Here is a 17,790-nt window from a genome sequence, read left to right on the forward strand (position 1 = left end):
AAAAGGGCAATTTATTCAAGCAATTTGCTATCACTGGCAGATGCCCGCTTGTATACTAACAGGCATTCAACATTCTTACATTATTTCTAAATGCATTCCCAGTGAATGGAAACCAGTTGTTTTGGTTTTGAGTGGGATGGATGATCTCAACCTTTCTGTGACAGTTTCTTTTGTCACAGAGCAAAATATTGTGTAAATGTGCTGTGACCAGTTAAATGGCAACCTGATTCTACTTACATGCCTTAGAGTCAGTGCCAGAGCCCCCGGTGGTACAATGGGTTAAACCCTTGTGCTGGCAGGACTGCTAACTTGAAGGTTGAGTTGGTTTGCTGACCTGAAGGTTGCTGGTTCGAATCCCACCCAGGGAGAGTGCGGATGAGCTCCCTCTATCAGCTCCAGCTTCATGCGGGGACATAAGAGAAGTCTCCCACAAGGATGGTAAAATATTGAAACATCTGGGCATCCCTTGGGCAATGTCCTTTTAGACGACCAATTCTCTCACACCAGAAGCGACTTGCAGTTTCTCAAGTCACTCCTGACACACACAAAAAAAGTGCCGGATTAAGGACAAATGAGGCCCTGTACTGTTCAGTTATGAGGCACTTTCCTTCCTTGGGCCCCGAAAGAGGTAGGTCCGGTAGACCTATACTGCCTGCTTTGTGGCACATTCCCATAGACAGTCAACTCTATCACTATGTATGGAATTGCTCCTAAACAGAATGCCTTCAAATTTAGAATTGCACCACATTAGCAAATCCACTATAAAAAGATTGGCTGGAAGATGCCCCCCCCCCCCCCCGGCCAATGGGTCTTTGTGCTTAAGCACACCTAAGCACAATGGTAAACCCAGCACTGCTTAGAGTGGGACCACAGGTTAGTGGCAGAACACATTGTCAGAGTGCAGATCACAAATCCAATTGCCACCAGCAAAGTAAAACAGACATCAAGTGGTGAAAAAGGCTTCTGTTGGAGACCCCAGAGGACTCCTGCCAGCCAATGGAGGTAGTAAACAATTACGGTAGTCTGAAATAGAATGGTTTTTTTTTTAATGTAATGTAAAGTTTGATAACACTTTAACCGCCAAGACTATGGAGTTGTGGGGTTTGCTGTTTTATTAGGTCTTTAGCCTCTTCTCTCAAAAACTGCTGGTGCCTCACCAAACTACAAATCCCAGGGTTCCATAGTATTGAGTCATGGCAGTTAAAGTGGTGTCAAACTGCATTAATTCTACAGTAAAGTATGCACCCACAGTGTCATCACAGGAGGATGATTGTACAACTCCAAGGTCCCTTCTACATTGTCATATAATCCAGATTATCAAATCAGACAATCCACATTATTTACTTTGAACTGGATTATCTGAGTCTACACTGTCATATAATCCAGTTCAAAGTAGATAATCTGGACTTTATATGGCAGTGTAGAAGGGGCCCTTCTACACAGCCATATAACCCAGAATATCAAGGCAGAAAATCCTACAATATCTGCTTTGAACTGGATTATCTGAGTCCACACTGCTGTATATTCCAGTTCAAAGCAGATCATGTGGGATTTTATACAGCTTATGTGGAAGGGTCCTAAAATTTTGATTTCCCTCTCCTTTTGTATCTCTGTCCATGGTGCTGGAAGAAACAGGGGAACAGGTACTCAAGTTTTAGTGATGTTTCTAATCCTAACAAATAATAATGCTGGAAAAAAGAAGGAGGGCAATGCTGACCATTAAACACAATCCCAAACCCTGGGTCTGTTTAGCCTGATAAACATAGCACCATTATGTGTTTTATAGTTTAAATGAAGATGCCATTGAGGATTTACATACTGGCTTTAAATTGTTTAATACATATCAGATCGCAGTTATTAATGACATATATCCACCCAGATTCCCATTTATTCTAGATTCCTATTCCTTATAAGATCCAGACAGGCATTTAAAGTTAAAGCGGAGGAGGTAGTGTAGAATTGAAAGAACCCTCATTTTTACCTAATTTTGTAATTTTTTTCTTTATTTTAATTAATTATTATTTATGGTTTATACTGTTAATGTGTTATAAGCTGCTCCGAGTCCCCTCGGGGAGATGGAGTGGGGTACAAATAAAGTTGTTGTTGTTGTTGTTGTTGTTACAGTATTATTATTTTCCTCAACTTGAAGGTTTGCTTTTAAAAATTGTGTGACACCAAATACACATACAGAAACAGGCAGTGGTGGTGTGAATTGTTCTTTCTCTTTAAAAAATAATAGAGGGGGGACTAAATTCCTTTATGGGTAACCTTTCAACGGTTGCATATTCTGGAGACCAGGACTGAAATCCCTGCTTGGCCATGGAAATCTACTGGGTGACCTTGGGTAGGTCACACACTCTCAGGCTCAGAGGAAGGCCAAGAAAACTCAGTGATATGTTCACCTTTGGGTCACCACAAGTCAGAAGCTACTTGAAGACACACAGTAGCAGCAACAACTCAGAACAGTTGTCCCAGGACTAATGCCGGATTCTGACTTCCAGAAGTGAAACAGCTGTACCCAATGAGCACATAGTATGGTGCAAGTGACCCTCCCTCAACATATATTCTGAGAAATTCTGGATTAGATTAGAGCCAAATACAGGGATATAGCAGGTGAGGCTGCTACCTTCTCAATTTCTTTTACCTCATTTTCTGTCTTTTCTCTGCTGCTCTTCTTTCTCTTTCCTCTCTTTCCTCCCTTATATAACCAATGTAAATAACTTTACCCTACAGTAATTAGGTTTTCTTTTCAGGGAGTGGTGGGGTGGATGGAGAGATATCCATTAACACTTTTTAAAAAACCACCTTGCCACAGATAAGAAGCCTATTTCATAGTGGTTCAGTGAATTTGCAAACATGATCACCTTGCCTTTCCACTCACAATATCTCCACCAGTCGTCTTTGTACAGGAATGTGACTTATGGAAGGTAATGCCACACATTGAAGTTTTCTAAGGTGGAAAAGAGAGATGCATCTACACTATAGCTTTAGTACATTTTACACAACTTTCATTCCCATGTCCCAATGCTAGAGACTTCTGGGAGTGGTAGTTTTACAAGGTGTTTAGCCTTCTTTGCCAAACACCCAGAGCCCAGTGCCGAAACCCTGGGTACATCTAAACTGTAGAATTAATGCAGTTGACACTACTTAACTACTTAAGAGCTGCGGTGGCGCAACCCTTGTGTTGGCTGAACTGCTGACCTGAAGGTTGGCTTGCTGACCTGAAGGTTGATAGTTTGAATCTACAAGACCAGGTGAGCTCCTGTCTGTCAGCTCTAGCTTGTGGGGACATGAGAGAAGCCTCCCAGCTATCATATCTGGGCATCCCCTGGGCAACATCTCTGTAGTTCTCAAGTCACTTCTGACACAATAAAAAACTTAACTACAATGGCTCAATGATATGGAAACCTGGGATTTGTAGTTTAGTGAGGCACCAGCACCTTTTTGCAGAGAGGACTAAAGATCTTGCAAAACTGCCATGATATCATAACACTAAATCAAAGTAGTATCAAACTACATTCTACAATGCAGATGCAGCCCATGTCTTTGAATAACAGGGAACACACTGCTGCCACTATAATTTAAATTTTGTGTATTAGGTCATGTCCAGTCCGTCCAATCCCAGATGCTTAGACCTCAACAGAATAATCTCTCTCTCACTTAGTAGCATACAGATCCCATATAGCAGGACTTTTCTTGTGAGCTTGGCCTTTACAGCTAATCTGCTATTGCTAGGGGTGATATCCCACTGCTATTTCTCTGCAATTGCTTTAGTGACCTACAAGTCCAACAAGCTGCAGTAATAGGCTAAGGTTTGCTATACCACTGTTTACATTCTGTTTGTTGATTTGGATTTTAAAGCAAAACATCATCATTATGGGAATGTTTGGCTTTTCTTACAACCATCAGATTCTTCTTCTCTCCTTTTTCACTCAGTTAAGTCAAGGAAACAATAAATAAGTAGCCCTTTAATGGACTTGGTAAATAAATTAAGATTGCAGCAGAGCAAAACAGAACAGCTGTGAAGTCATTTCAGGCAAAGGGAAGACCATATAATCCCCTATGGCTTAGAGGTCAAACAGATTTCTTTTAAAAAAATCACACGAGATCTCATTGAAGTTTTGGCTTTGACAAAGATCTTGTTGACATCCCCAAATGAAAAATGCAGTGTTTTTTTTAAAAAACATACTAGATTCGTTGACAGAGGTAAGTGCCAATCCATATTTTTAAAATAGCCTGTGTCAAACCTTTTAGATAGGAGAAGGGAGGGAAACATAACTAGATGAATCCTTGTCTGCTACAGAAAGCTGATTGCTAATCACAGTCAAGGATGTTTGTAAAGGAAGCCTCCTGTAAAATTGCTCACATACTTTCATTAGCACAAATGCTTTCTCAGTTTTCAGGAGCCAATTCAAGGATGTGGCTTATGCTGAGGCAGACCATTAATCCATCTATCTTCATACAGATTGAGTGTCTCTTATCCTAAATGTTTGGGACCAGAAATGTTTTGGACTTTGTTTTTTTTTTAAATGGCAATACTTGTATTTAAATTTACGTATCTAATTAGATATCTTGAAAATGGAACCCATGCCCAATCATGACTTTAATATACTAATAATAATTTAATAATAAAACTTAATTTATATCCTGCCCCATCTCCCCATGGGGACTCAGGGCAGCGAACAACATAAAAATGCAAATATTCAATGCCATCAAAATACATAAATAAATTATTAAACATATAAAAACAGTACTGCATTCAGTAATATAAATGCACCATAGTAAGACAATAAAACATTAATTAAATGCTAAACAATACACATAAAATTAAAAGCCATTCATTTATGTTTCATCTACACCTTATACATACAGCCAGAAGTTAATTTTATATACAATATTTTAAATCATTTCATGTGTGAAATGTAATTGTGTACATTGAACTATCAGAAAGCAAAGGTGTCTCTGACTCATGTGGATGATTTGGGAATATTTTGGATTTTGGAATTCTGAATAAAGGATTCTCAACCTGTACTTTTCTGTTTTGGAGGAAGGGTCTCAAGAATAAATTCTGCAATAGAAGAAAGGACCACTGTCCCCAGACTGTTTTACTTCATGACAGCATCATGATGCAATTTGGCATTAGGAACCTAGCAGAACTTGAATTTTGTAAACAGATCTTTCTTCCCATTGCATGAAAGAGACACAGAATACGATTTTCCTGCTTCTTGGCAGGGGGTTGGACTGGATGCCCCACGAAGTCTCTTCCCACTCTATGATTCTATGACTGTCTCTGAATGCATGATTGATTGAATGAATGAATGAATGAATGAATGAATTTATATACCACTTTTCTCTTAAAGTGAGATCCTTAGCATTTTTAGCTACAGGTTGATATTGACCCATGGATGACGCATAGACTCGGTCTTATCTCCAAATGAATATTTTAGGATCTCATTATGCGAAGATGTGAACATTTCTGTTATTTTCCCCAAAGCACACAGGATACCTTCCCTCTGCACCTGAAGAATTCCCTCACAGTTGCAAAGGGTTGGACCAAACTAGATGTTAAGGATAATGTCCCTTCCCTGTGATTAACTCATTTACTCTCCCACAATGAGATTTCCTCAGATATATGTGTCTCAGTAATCAGACCAGCAAATTAACACATGTTTATCTTTCAAATGGCTAATCACTAAATTTAACTTACCTCATTAACATAAGGAATTTATTATATCTTATTAACACAAGCAAAACACATGCTATAAAAAGCAGTTGTCTTTTACCACCCAGGAATACCTCTGCAAAACCATGGTTTGATCCATCATCTTCTTAGCTGGTCACATTCCACTTAACATTTATTTGTTTGATTTTGCATTCAAAGAGGCTTTCTAGATGCTATTAGCAACTCACCATCAGAAGCCATCGATACTCTTTTAACTAATTCACTCCATGCAAGAGGTTAGAGCTTCACAGAAGCATAGAGTTGGAAGAGACCACAAGAGCCATCCAGCCCAATCCTATTCCACCATGCAGGAACACACAATCAAAGCATCCCCAATAGAGAGCCATTCGGCCTCTGCTTAAAAGCCTCCAGAGAAGGAAACTCCACCATGCTTTAAGGCAGCATGTTCCACTGCCAAACAGCTCTTAAGAAGTTCTTCCTAATGTTGAGGTGGCATTTCTTTTCCTGCAATCTGAATCATTTACTTTGTGTCCTACTACCTCACCAAATGGGCTCCTTTATCTGGACCTTTGTTATGTGTCCCTAGTCTCTGGATAAGCAGAAAACAAGCTTGGGCCATCTCAATGTGACATCCTTTCAAATATTTAAACATGGCTATGATGTCCTTTCTCAGTCTTCTTTTCTTCAAGCTAAACATACCCAGCTCTTTAAATCATTCCTTATAGGACTTGGTTTCGAGACCTTTCGTCATTTTGGTTGCCCTTCTCTGGACATGTTTAACATGTCAATAACCTTCTTAAATTGTGGTGCCCAGTATTCCAAGTGAGATCTGACCAAAGAGTGGGACTATGAATTCCCTCGATCTTGATGCTTGAGGCAGCCTAGATCTTGAGGCAGCCTAGAATCACTTCACATTTTTAGCTTCTGCATCACACTGTTGAGTCATTTTCAGCTTGAGGTTTACTAAAACTCCTAGATCCCTTTCACTTGCACTGTTTTCAAGCCAGATGGCACCTTCCTATATCCATGCATTTCATTAGTATTGCCTAAGTGTAGGACTGTACATTTCTCCCTGTTGAAATCTATTTTGTTAGCTTTGGCCCAGCTCTCTAATCTGTTAAGGTCATTTTGAATTCTGATCCAGTCTTCTGGAGTATTAGCTATCCTTCCCAATTTGGTGTCATTTGCAAATTCTGTCATCCAAATCATTAATAAAAAATGTGGAATAGCACAAGGGACAGTGATGGAGCTAGGTAACTCACATCAGTGGTGAATGTCAAGCTGTAGTATTCTTATCAAGCATTGGTAGTATATAGATCTCAGGTGTGGAAGAATATCTTTAGCTATCAGTGTGTCAGAAAGTGCTAATTTCTTGCTCCAATATAACAAACTGTAGTGTGCCTATCAGTAAATAAATTGATTTTGTCAAGAACTGCTCAGGTGAACACTGTCTCATTTGTGCTGAGCCACATAACTGCCTCTTCCAGATTTCACTTTGGTTCATCACTTAGATTGGTTCCTCCTTGGCAGGATGAAGTAAAAAGGACTTTGTTGTATTTATGGCCTCCACTGTGACACCTGTTCAGTGGCCACTTTTTCCCCTATATATTGATTGTCTGACAGTAGAATGGGAGATATTTGCATAATATGATATCAGTATCTTCTTCATCTTCATTCACTCAGTCATTTCCAACTCTTCATGACCTCATGGACCAGTCCACGCCAGAGTTTCCTGTCAGCTGTCACCCACCCCGGTTCCCTCAAGGTCAAGCCAGTCACTTCAAGGATACCGTCCATCTTGCCCTTTTTCCTTCCATTTTCCCCAGCATCACGATCCTTTCCAATCTTTCCTGTCTTCTCATGATGTGGCCAAAATACTTCATCTTTGCCTCTAATATCTTTCCCTCCAGTGAGCAGACGGGCATTATTTCCTGGAGTATGGACTGGTTGGATCTTCTTGCGGTCCAAGGCACTCTCAGGATTTTCCTCCAGCACCAAAGTTCAAAAGCATCTATCTTCCTTCACTTAGCCTTCCTTATGGTCCAGCTCTCACATCCATAGGTTACTATGTGGAATACCATTGCTTTAACTATGCGGATCTTCGTTGCCAGTGTGATATCAGAAATCAGTATATAAAAGATATATACAGATATCAGTATATAAAGGACAATATTAGATTTTCTCAAAACAATGCTGGACAATGAGAACTTAATTAAGCAAATGTAAATGTAGCTTGTTACATTCAAATAAACTTCCTATTTTACAAGGTAAGGAATTGGATGACTTAGGAATGTTCTCTTCTATACGGTATTTTTAGCATTGCTTTGACAAGATGGATTCTCAGCAGTTTCTGCTGAGGTCCAGTAAAAATGCAATCTCTGAGTTTTGAGATAGTGGGAACATTTTATAATATATTGGAAGTTTTAGGAGTTGGCCACTGTGATATCTGAAAAGCCAAAAATAAGCAAGAGGATATATCTAATGGTTAATCATAAATAAAGCGGACCTATGGAATCAATAGAATTTACATAAATGTTGATTTACCAAGTTTGCATAGATTTCATGGGTTCACTTTAGTTAGATACAAGTACAATCCAAGAATTCAATATCTATGATTTCACTTTTACTTCAAAAAAATATTCCCACTCCTGGAAGGCTTTGTGGACCTCTCAAGGTTCTTCAGTGAGATTCTATGGTATGCATCTGGCCTGAGTATTGCCAAAATATAAGGTTATTAGTTACTTTGCTTCAGGAAAATACACATAGCATTTTAATTCATCTGGCATCTCAGGTGAGGAATCTATTTCTGGATTTTGTTTTAAGGAAGCCAGTATGTCACCAACGCTACTTCATAAAATATCATGCCTGTCTACAGTTTACTCACAAGTAGGGATGCTTATTTGTGCTTTCAAGAGACAAGCTGGTACATCTTGTCACAAACTGATGTATTTGCAAGCTGCCATGTCAGCCCCCTATGACATTTCCTGTTCTCTTCCAGATGTTTCCCCACATTTCTTGTAGAGGTTCTCACTCTAAATAGGCAGCAATAATACTGTCTGGTTTAAAGACTACTGCACTTTTCAACCCTTCTTTTCTTTCTCCTTATCTTCTGTATTGATGGGCTTCCATGTCATAAAAAATTCCCTCTCTCCCTCTCTGTTTACATTCAAGTTTCACCTTAAAACATCTGTTTACCTGTAGTGGAGCTCAATAGCTTCTCCTCCTATTTTACATTTCCCTTTCCCTCTCCCTCCCACCCCCCTCATATATCTTGTCTTGCTAATATGATTGCAGCTGTGCTTCTGTAATTTTATGCAATGTCACCAGTGAACAGGGTCTTGGCCATACAGTGTTTGTGAAAGTAAGCTCCATAGGATGAATTACTGAAGGGGGAAAATGGAAACTGACAGGATAATTCTATTTAACTGCATTTACTGAAACCTTGTTTTGTTTCTGTCCCGCATTTCACATGTTTGAGGAAAATGACACCTAGTGATTTAGATAAGTAGTACAACTCAACACAAATGTCAGGAGTATTTTGGTGTTTCTCTCTCTCTCTCTCTCCCTCCCTCTCCATCTCCATTTGTGTTTGTGTGTGTGTGTGAAGCTCCAAGTTGCCTGTTGATTTATGGTGACCTCATACATTTCATAGGGTTCTTTGGAGAGGAATACTTTGAGTTGGTTCCTTCCTATAAAATATAGTCCATAATACCCGTTTTTTATTGGCAGTCTCCCATCCTAGTACTGACCAAGGCCGACCCTGCTCAGTTTCTCTGCGCTGCTAATCAAAAGACCATTGGAAAATGTGAGAGGTGATAATGGATCTCTCAAGTAAATTAATTTGTAAGGCAGAAACTGAACAACCGGCCAACACGGCTTTTAGCAAAGAAAGAGAGCAGTTTTAGTTTTCTGGGCAAAACATACAAAAGTAGCTTTACTTAGTAATTATTTGTTCAAAGCCAAACAGTGGTCTAATGGAGGACAAACGGGAATGAAAAAAGACTGCAGTTAGAATATTAAGAAGTGGGGAGCACCACAGAAATTTTCCATTGCCAGATTCACCATGGACCATAGGGTGCAAAACTGCAAATGGTGGACTAGAACCAGGGCTCCCACAATAAAATAAAAAGTAGGCAAAAGTGGAGTTATACAAACATAACATTTTTTATCTTACTGTAAATTTTGTTCTATTTTGAAAAATAAAATTCTGCCACGTGCCCAAGGCTTTAGCTCACTTTATGTTTTTCACTTGACATATAGGCCTCTAGAGGGCCTCCTTTGGCTATGTGGATGTGTTCAGAGAACACTCTTCAGAAATATGACAGTGATGACACAGGGCTATTCGTTTAGTAAGGATATTGTTACCTGTGTGTACATGCTCTTTCCCCCATCGGACTATGACATGTGGGAGAATATAATTTGCACAGTCCTCTCTGCTACTTAACATGATCAACTTCATGATAACAAACAAAATAAATCAGTGCTAAACCCTACTTACAAATCAAAAGTGTTAAAACTATGAGATGTATTTGAAACCACTGGGAGAGGTCATTTGGAGTTTTGGAGTACGATGCCACCTATATGCAGATGAAACCCAACCCTACAATTCCTTTCTGCCCAATGCCAAGGAAGCTGTCCTGACCGTGAATCAGTACCTGTCATCACTAATGGAGTGGATGAGGGCAAACAAATTGAAACTTAATCCAGGCAAGATAGAGGTACTCCTGGTCAGTCAGAAGTCAGATTAGGGAAAAGGGATCCAGCTGTGCTGGATGGGGTTACACTCCACCTGAAGACACAGATCCACAGTTTGGGGGTCTTCTCGGACTCAGTGTAGAACCTGGAGCCCAGGTATCTTCAGTGGCCAGGGGGGCCGTTGCACAAATAAAACTTGTGCACAAACTGTGCTCGTTCCTTGGGAAGTCAGATTTAGCCACGGTGGTACATGCCTTAGTTACATCCCATCTGGATTACCGTAACATGTTCTATGTGGGGCTGTCTCCAAAAAGTGCTTAGAAACTTTAGCTGGTCCAAAGAGCTACAGCCAGTTTGCTCACTGGGGCTGGATAAAGGGAACAGACAACCGCCTTGTTGCAGCAGCTCCACTGGCTACCAGTCTGTTTCTGGGCAAAATTCAAAGTGCTGGTTATGACTTTTAAAGCCCTAGGTGGTTCAGGTCCAGGCTATTTGGCTGACCACATCTCCTTGTACAAATCTGTTCAGGCCCTGAGAATTTCAGGAGAAGCCCTTCTCTTGGTCCCACCTCCATCTCAAGCTTGGCTGGTGGGAACGAGAGAGCGGTCTTCCTTCTCGATGGCCACCCCTCGACTCTGGAACTCGCTTCTTCCCAGGGAAGCCAGAATGGCCCCCTCTCTGCTGTCCTTGCGGTGACAGGCTTTTTATTCAGACAGACTTTTAAAGCAGAAAGTGTTTAAGATCTAGTCAGGGGGTGCTGTAATTTTAAACTTTTAATATGTTGTGATGGATTTAATTGTGATTTTTTTTTAGTGCTGTTTGTGGTTAATTCTGTTTTAATGTTTGTATATTTATATATTGTATACTAATGCTTTTATGTCCCTTGTGGGGAGATAAATCGGGGAATAATAATAATAATAATAATCATCATCATCATCATCATCATCATCTCAGTATAACCAACATATAGGATCGAAAACAAAATGTTGCAGGTTCCCCAACTATCCCAAATTGGTGGGGACAATCCTGATTAAACTTCTGCCCTGCTTTTTGGGTGCTTTTAAAATGTCTCAGCTTCTTTCTGTTTATCCCACTTTCCCCTCTTATCTATATTTTACTTTAATTGATGAAAACTGAGTTTAAAATACAGAAGTAGTTTTCAGTGGGGAAAGGCGAGGACAGGTGTGGGAGAAATCTTATTTTTCCCAGAAGGTTCTAGCAAAAGTAAACTGATACAATTTCTCCTAACTCATTCATTTGTCTTCATTAATAACTTTTTCCATCTTGGCCAAACTCTGTTGTTGCCTGAACACAAGGGTCCCGGTTTTCATCTGTGAAATGTTGGAGGGCCTGATGTTATAATTCAGGTTTATAGTTTTATTTTATAGTTCAGCTTTCCAGATCTTCCATTGTCTTTTCTCATGGGGTTTTTGTTCTCCCTTCAATTGTCAGTCAGTATCCTGGGGCTATCAACCCCCTCAGTTTTCCTGGGAATGTTTGGCTTCCCACTTATTGGAACTTTCTTTAAAGAAAGATGTTTGTTTGTTTGCTTGTTTGTCTTCTGCCAGCCTTGAGTTCTCTCCAAATAGCTGACACCTCTTTTTTCTAGGTAGCTCATGCTTGTTGGATTATCCAAAAGGTTAAGGCCTGGAGAACTGTGACTGCTATTACCATATTCAAGGGGGTGAACCCACAGCAAAATGTTTGAGAGAGAGTTAGGGGGCTGCCCAAAGAAAACTGGTCATGAAGTGAGAGAGCAGTAATATTCAAAGCTGTGGTTCCTGGATTGGTGCCACTCTGTGAGTCATCAGCTGCCAATCCATTGTGAGTTTTCAAGAAAATGAGATGCAAATGCAACAATGTGTACAAATAAGATACCAGTCCCTACAACATGGAGGGAAAGAGCAGCCCCCAATCTCTGAAAGCAGGAGAAGCAGCAAGGAGCAGCTATGGGGAGAGTGAGGGAAGAAGTGAATGTCATTCTCCCTCTCACACTCTCTTTCCATCTTCCTTTTCTACCCATTCCATTCTGTCACCACCTGCTCCTACTTGGCTTTCAATGGTTTCTCTCTCAAAAGTTAGTCACCATTCTGTGGTTAGTGGGTTGTCATTCTCCCTCTCACACTCTCTTTCCATCTTCCTTTTCTACCCATTCCATTCTGTCACCACCTGCTCCTACTTGGCTTTCAATGGATAGAAACAAGGCAAACTATTCCTCCAAATCTCTAAACAATAAAATGCAATGTGCCTTCCAAGCACTCTTTCGCTTCTATATAGGTAAAGGTTTCCCTTGATGTTAAGTCTAGTCATGTCCGACTCTGGAGGTTGGTGCTTATCTCCATTTCTAAGCCGGCGCTTATTTTAGACACCTGAGAGGTTTAATGCAATTTTAACATTTCATTTTCCAGAAAAACCTGAATGTTTAGCTCATGCGCCTTATGTATCAAATCAAGATTGGAATGGAAGGGTGTAGGGTGGTATCACTAGAGAATGGTTCAGGTTGATGGGCTGCTACCTAGGTCCAGCAAACATGGTCTCACCATTTTTCTTTTACATTCATTTTCAAAGGTCTGTGCTCATTGGGGCATATATGTTACATTTTTCGTTTATTTGTTGTTTTATAAATAATTATTGCATGAATCTCTCCCTGGGGCAGGAGGGGTGCAAGGAGATTGGCTTGTGGGAGAGAGAGTGTACACGTGTTCCCTTGAACTATAACTGAGGACTTTATCACATTGCAGATAATTGAATATGCATCCCATAATATTTCATGTGCAATCCATCTGTAAACAGTATCAAAATAAAGCAGGAGATTTAATGCACCCTGTCACAAAAGCACATCTCCCCCATCTTCAATTTTCCACCACACGATTTTGTCAACACACAGTGTTCAATTTACTCAAAGAAATCAAGGTTGTTTGGAAATAAATATAATCATTTTTAAATCACCTTTCTTTCTCCAGAGAAACAAATGGGAGGTCAGGAAATCAAAGACAGAAGTGCAGAGAACCCAGAATGCTCCAGGATGACACATCACTAGCAATCGGAACAAAATGCAAATGGAGGAATACTATGGTGATCCATCACACAGAAAACACAATGATACTGACATGTGGCTTATTGTTATCTGTCTCCAAAATTTGATAGGCTTCAGAAGGAAACCTGATGGGAACCCATGCAGCAACTACAATATGAAAGGAGCATTGTGAGATGGTGGGTGTTTGTTCCTGTTGGAAACACTAAAAAAGTATGTGTTCAAACAACATGGGATGACGTCCTGAGTCTCTTTGTAGTGAAAGGGGATTGGATTATGTTTGTGTTCAATTGTGTTTATGACCAATGGTATGGAGCTAAATTTACTCCTTTACCCTCCTAGTCGTATCACTGGATTAGCTGAAGTTGCCACTGTAGGAGTAGCAACTAACACCAGGAAGGTTTGAGAAGATTATGTGGAGGGAGAGTGAAGAATAATTGAGAACTATTATAGTTCATTGTTGTGCAGCAAGAGGAGCACTCTGTCAGGACATTAGTGCCTGTAGTCCACAGAATACAACATGCCTGATTATGGGTTGCTTCACTGGATGCCAACACGTTTCACAGCACAATTTAAAGTGCTGGTTTTGATCTACAAAGCCCTACAAGGCACTGGTCTGTTATCTGAAGGACTGTGTCTTTTTCTATGAACTTGGTAGACATCTACAGCCAACAGGAGAGGGCCTACTCTCTGTCCCACCACCTGCTTATGCACATTTGGTGGGACCACGGGAGAGGGCCTTTTCGGTGGCTGTTCCCTGACTGTGGCACTCCTTCCCAAGGGAATCTAGATTGACCTGGGAGGGGGGGATGTTATGAGTTTTAAAGGCTATTTTAATTGTGTTTATTATATTTTAATCTGTTTTACCCTAATCCACATTGTATTATTTATTTATTTTAATTGTTGTATTGCACTTTTTAAAACTATGACCAAAATGTAGATTGTTAGCCACCTTGAGTCCCCACAGGAAGAAAGGTGTGGGGTATAAATAAAGGAAATAATAACAATGACAATTCAGTTATTAAAATACAATTATAAAATAAATTTTAAAACCCTTTAAAACAATTCAACTAAAACAATTCAGCACCCCCAGTCCATTTCTTTTAAGCCCATAGAAAGCAGTAAATGCAACCCAGTCATCTCTCTCCTCTGTCCCATTTTGGAGCATGGCTTAGGTAATGAGTCAGTTTTTCCATTTCCCAAACCTGCCACATCTTGTCATCTTGCCATTTCATGAAATGCTTTGTCCTGCTGGTAGCCCAGTTTCAGTGGTTTGCCTAGTTTGAAGTAGTGACTAAATTCCTGATCAATTTATTTTGCTTCTATGGTTCATGTAAGGGATAGTTTCCTATCACAGGTATTCTGGGATCATTTTTAGAAAGATGTATTTTATTTTATTTCTTTTCTTTTTATGTTTTGCTGTTACTCCAAATGGACTCAGCAGAAAGGGACAGCACTTCCATGTCATTTTTCATTGGGAAAGCCTTTCAGGCACTGGAAGATGTTATTTGACAGATTTCTTTTAGATAAAAGCGGGCTTTACTTTTTTTTGGGTAGAGATGAAAACAACTGGAGAAGGTGACATTCAGTGGAGTAAAGTGTTAGGAAAACATACTAGTCTTCCACTTCAGATATTAGCACTCATGGATACCAAAAGTGAAGGGACAGGGGTTGGGTAAGCTCAACCCTTAATACTTACCTTTGGACCCAAAGTAGTGTAAAACCTTCAAGATTTTACAGATGAAAACCAGGATATGTGTGGCCTAATACCATCAGAATGTTATCACAATGGCAAAAATTATTAATGAGGAAGAACAAACAACCAAAGTAATGCTGCAGCAGTTTGCTTCTGCCTGAGTCTAGGGCAAGATTCTTCCACCTACTTTCCTCTCCACCCCTGCTGAGTTAACTGAGTTCAAGCTATTTTGTACTGTTGCGTTTAGTTTACAGGATGAGAGGTATGCTGAGTACAAAGGGGGAAAGTAGGGAGAGGAGAGAGAAAATGGGATATCTTTTAAAAAGTTGAAAAAGTGGGATGGCAGACTGTATCTGCAAAATTGGGACAGTTGTACAGTATGGTAGTGATCAGGTGAAAACCACTGCTGGTATAAAGGATGGTAGATATTCTATGAGAATTCTCTTGTTCTTACTTGGATCAGATGCTCCTACTCATTTCAATAGTACTAAATGTGATCCCTAATGACAAAGATTCCCAACATGACACTTGTAAATGTCACACACAGCAGTGGGGTCATTGACTTCTTCTGATTTATTTGTTTCTTAAATAGCTTATTCTCTTAAATAGCAAAAAAGAGCACTAGCTTTGCCTCATCACCTCAGTAGTGCCAGAGGTATTCTTAGGGTCAGAAGATGGCATGGAGCATAGGAGCCCCTGGTGGTGCAGTGGATTAAACCCTTGTGCTAGCAGGATTGATGACTTGAAGGTTGGGTTGCTGACCTGAAGATTGCTGTTCGAATCCAACTCTGGGAGAGCATGGATGAGCTCCGTCTATCAGCTCCAGCTTCCCGTGTGGGGACATGAGAGAAGCATCCCACAAGGATGGTAAAACATCAAACATCTAGGCGTCCCCTGAGCAATGTCCTTGCAGACGGCCAATTTCTCACACCAGAAATGACTTGCAGTTTCTCAAGTTGCTCCTGACATGAAAAAAAATGCAGCACAATGGGTCACTTGCTAATCTGTTGTCAGGGTTTGGGGCAAACTAGCTTTCGGCCTTCCCGCTTTCCCTTTACTTGGGCGTCTTGTGGCCACCTACATTACATTTCCACCCCACAGTAACCTTTTTATGATGATCCCTGTATGACTCCATTGAGAGGGGTCCTGGAATATAGCTTTTATGATACTGATTAAATAACCAAACCAATTTGCATCTGAAAAGCAGGCAATACTCCTCACATCCTGACCACATTCAGCCCTTCCCCACTTGAGAAATGGTTCTACAACAGAATATAAACATAAGAAATGTCTCAAATAAGGTATTGCAAAATCACACTTGAAATGTAACACCATTCTGTGTCTGGATACTTTCAAATTCAACATGGAATCCAAACTTGATAAATGCTATTCATGACATCGTAACAGTAAACAACAGAACCTATTTCTCAAGAATCCTAGCTGGTAAAATAAAGAGAAATCCAGCAATTTGTGGTATTTTAAAGAAACTGTCTTGTTTTGATTCAGTTCAGACATGACAACAAATCATAACAATGGGAGGACATGGGAAATGAGGGGTTTGTTCCAAACTACACCCAGGTGCTTTAATATTTCTCTCTTGCACATAAAAGGAGCAGGGAAGGAGAGGAGAGGCAAGGAAACTCAGGACTCATAGAGCATGTCCTCATTTTCTTATCAAAACAACATTTACATCTAACTGGGCCCTGCATTATTTTTAGAAAATCACAAGGCATATAAGCAAAGGAAAGATTATGACCCTAGTTTCCATTGGGATGCTTAATCTGTACTTGGGGAACCTCCATTTACAGAATCCACTTGCAGACAAGAATATGTCTTCTGCATAGAAAAATATTCTGGGTATATTCTTGCTCTCTTTTTCTGACTCACTGTAGCCCTTTGAAGCAGTCTTTGTAAGGGGGAAATGGACTACATATCATCAAACTATATGATGTCATGTCTCTTTTGATCTTTAGCTCATGCTGTTCATAGGACTCCACAGTTTTAGAGGTACTTTCCATATAGTCTTGCTGACGGGATATGCATCTTATTGTTTGCCTATGTGAATCTGCTTGCATACATGCCTGGACATGAATGATTTATGTGGCTAGCTCAAGATTACGGTAGGAAAAGTCTTTTGAGCAATAGCATAGTAGAATGTGACTAATGGTGACAATGCTTTATTTCTAGAGGAAAAATATGTATTTTAATTAATTAATTTAATTTATATCTCACCATTCTGCAAATGTGGGAGCCGATTTAGTTCAAGACATTTCACTGCCTTTGGTGATTCCATACACAACATCCACACAATGAAAACACTCATCACATACCCTACAGCTGTACTGATTAATTTCTGCAGTTTGATTATTTGTGGATTTGATTAGTATGATCTAAGACTCTCCAGGTCCTCCAGAGTAATTCTGTGATCAACATCTGTCGGACGTTGACCACAAAGTTGCTGTGGAAGACCAGAAATTCCTGGAGATGAGTTCTCTTCACTTTCAAGGGGGTTCTGTGCCTCTAACCCACACGGAAGTGGAGACCGTACTGTAAAACTTAACAGGCGAAAAAAGTACAACTCTTATAAACCTTTCAGCAGCCCACAATTAATAACCAAATGGCTGTCTAAATGAAAGTGTATTTGCCTGCCAATGAATAGAGAGCAGAAGAGGAACCATCCTG

General features: G+C 40.0%; 1 long non-coding RNA gene across 1 annotated transcript; it reads left to right on the top strand.

Moving 5' to 3' along the window:
* Window positions 1-1,080: 1,080 nt before the first annotated feature.
* On the top strand, window positions 1,081-14,425 carry LOC134296178 (uncharacterized). Its single transcript, XR_010002758.1, has 2 exons — window positions 1,081-4,206; window positions 13,342-14,425. It is a non-coding gene; the product is annotated as an uncharacterized LOC134296178 (long non-coding RNA).
* The last annotated feature ends 3,365 nt before the right edge of the window (window positions 14,426-17,790 follow it).

This window comes from Anolis carolinensis, chromosome 2, assembly GCF_035594765.1.
Source record: "Anolis carolinensis isolate JA03-04 chromosome 2, rAnoCar3.1.pri, whole genome shotgun sequence".
Lineage (NCBI taxonomy): Eukaryota > Metazoa > Chordata > Lepidosauria > Squamata > Dactyloidae > Anolis > Anolis carolinensis.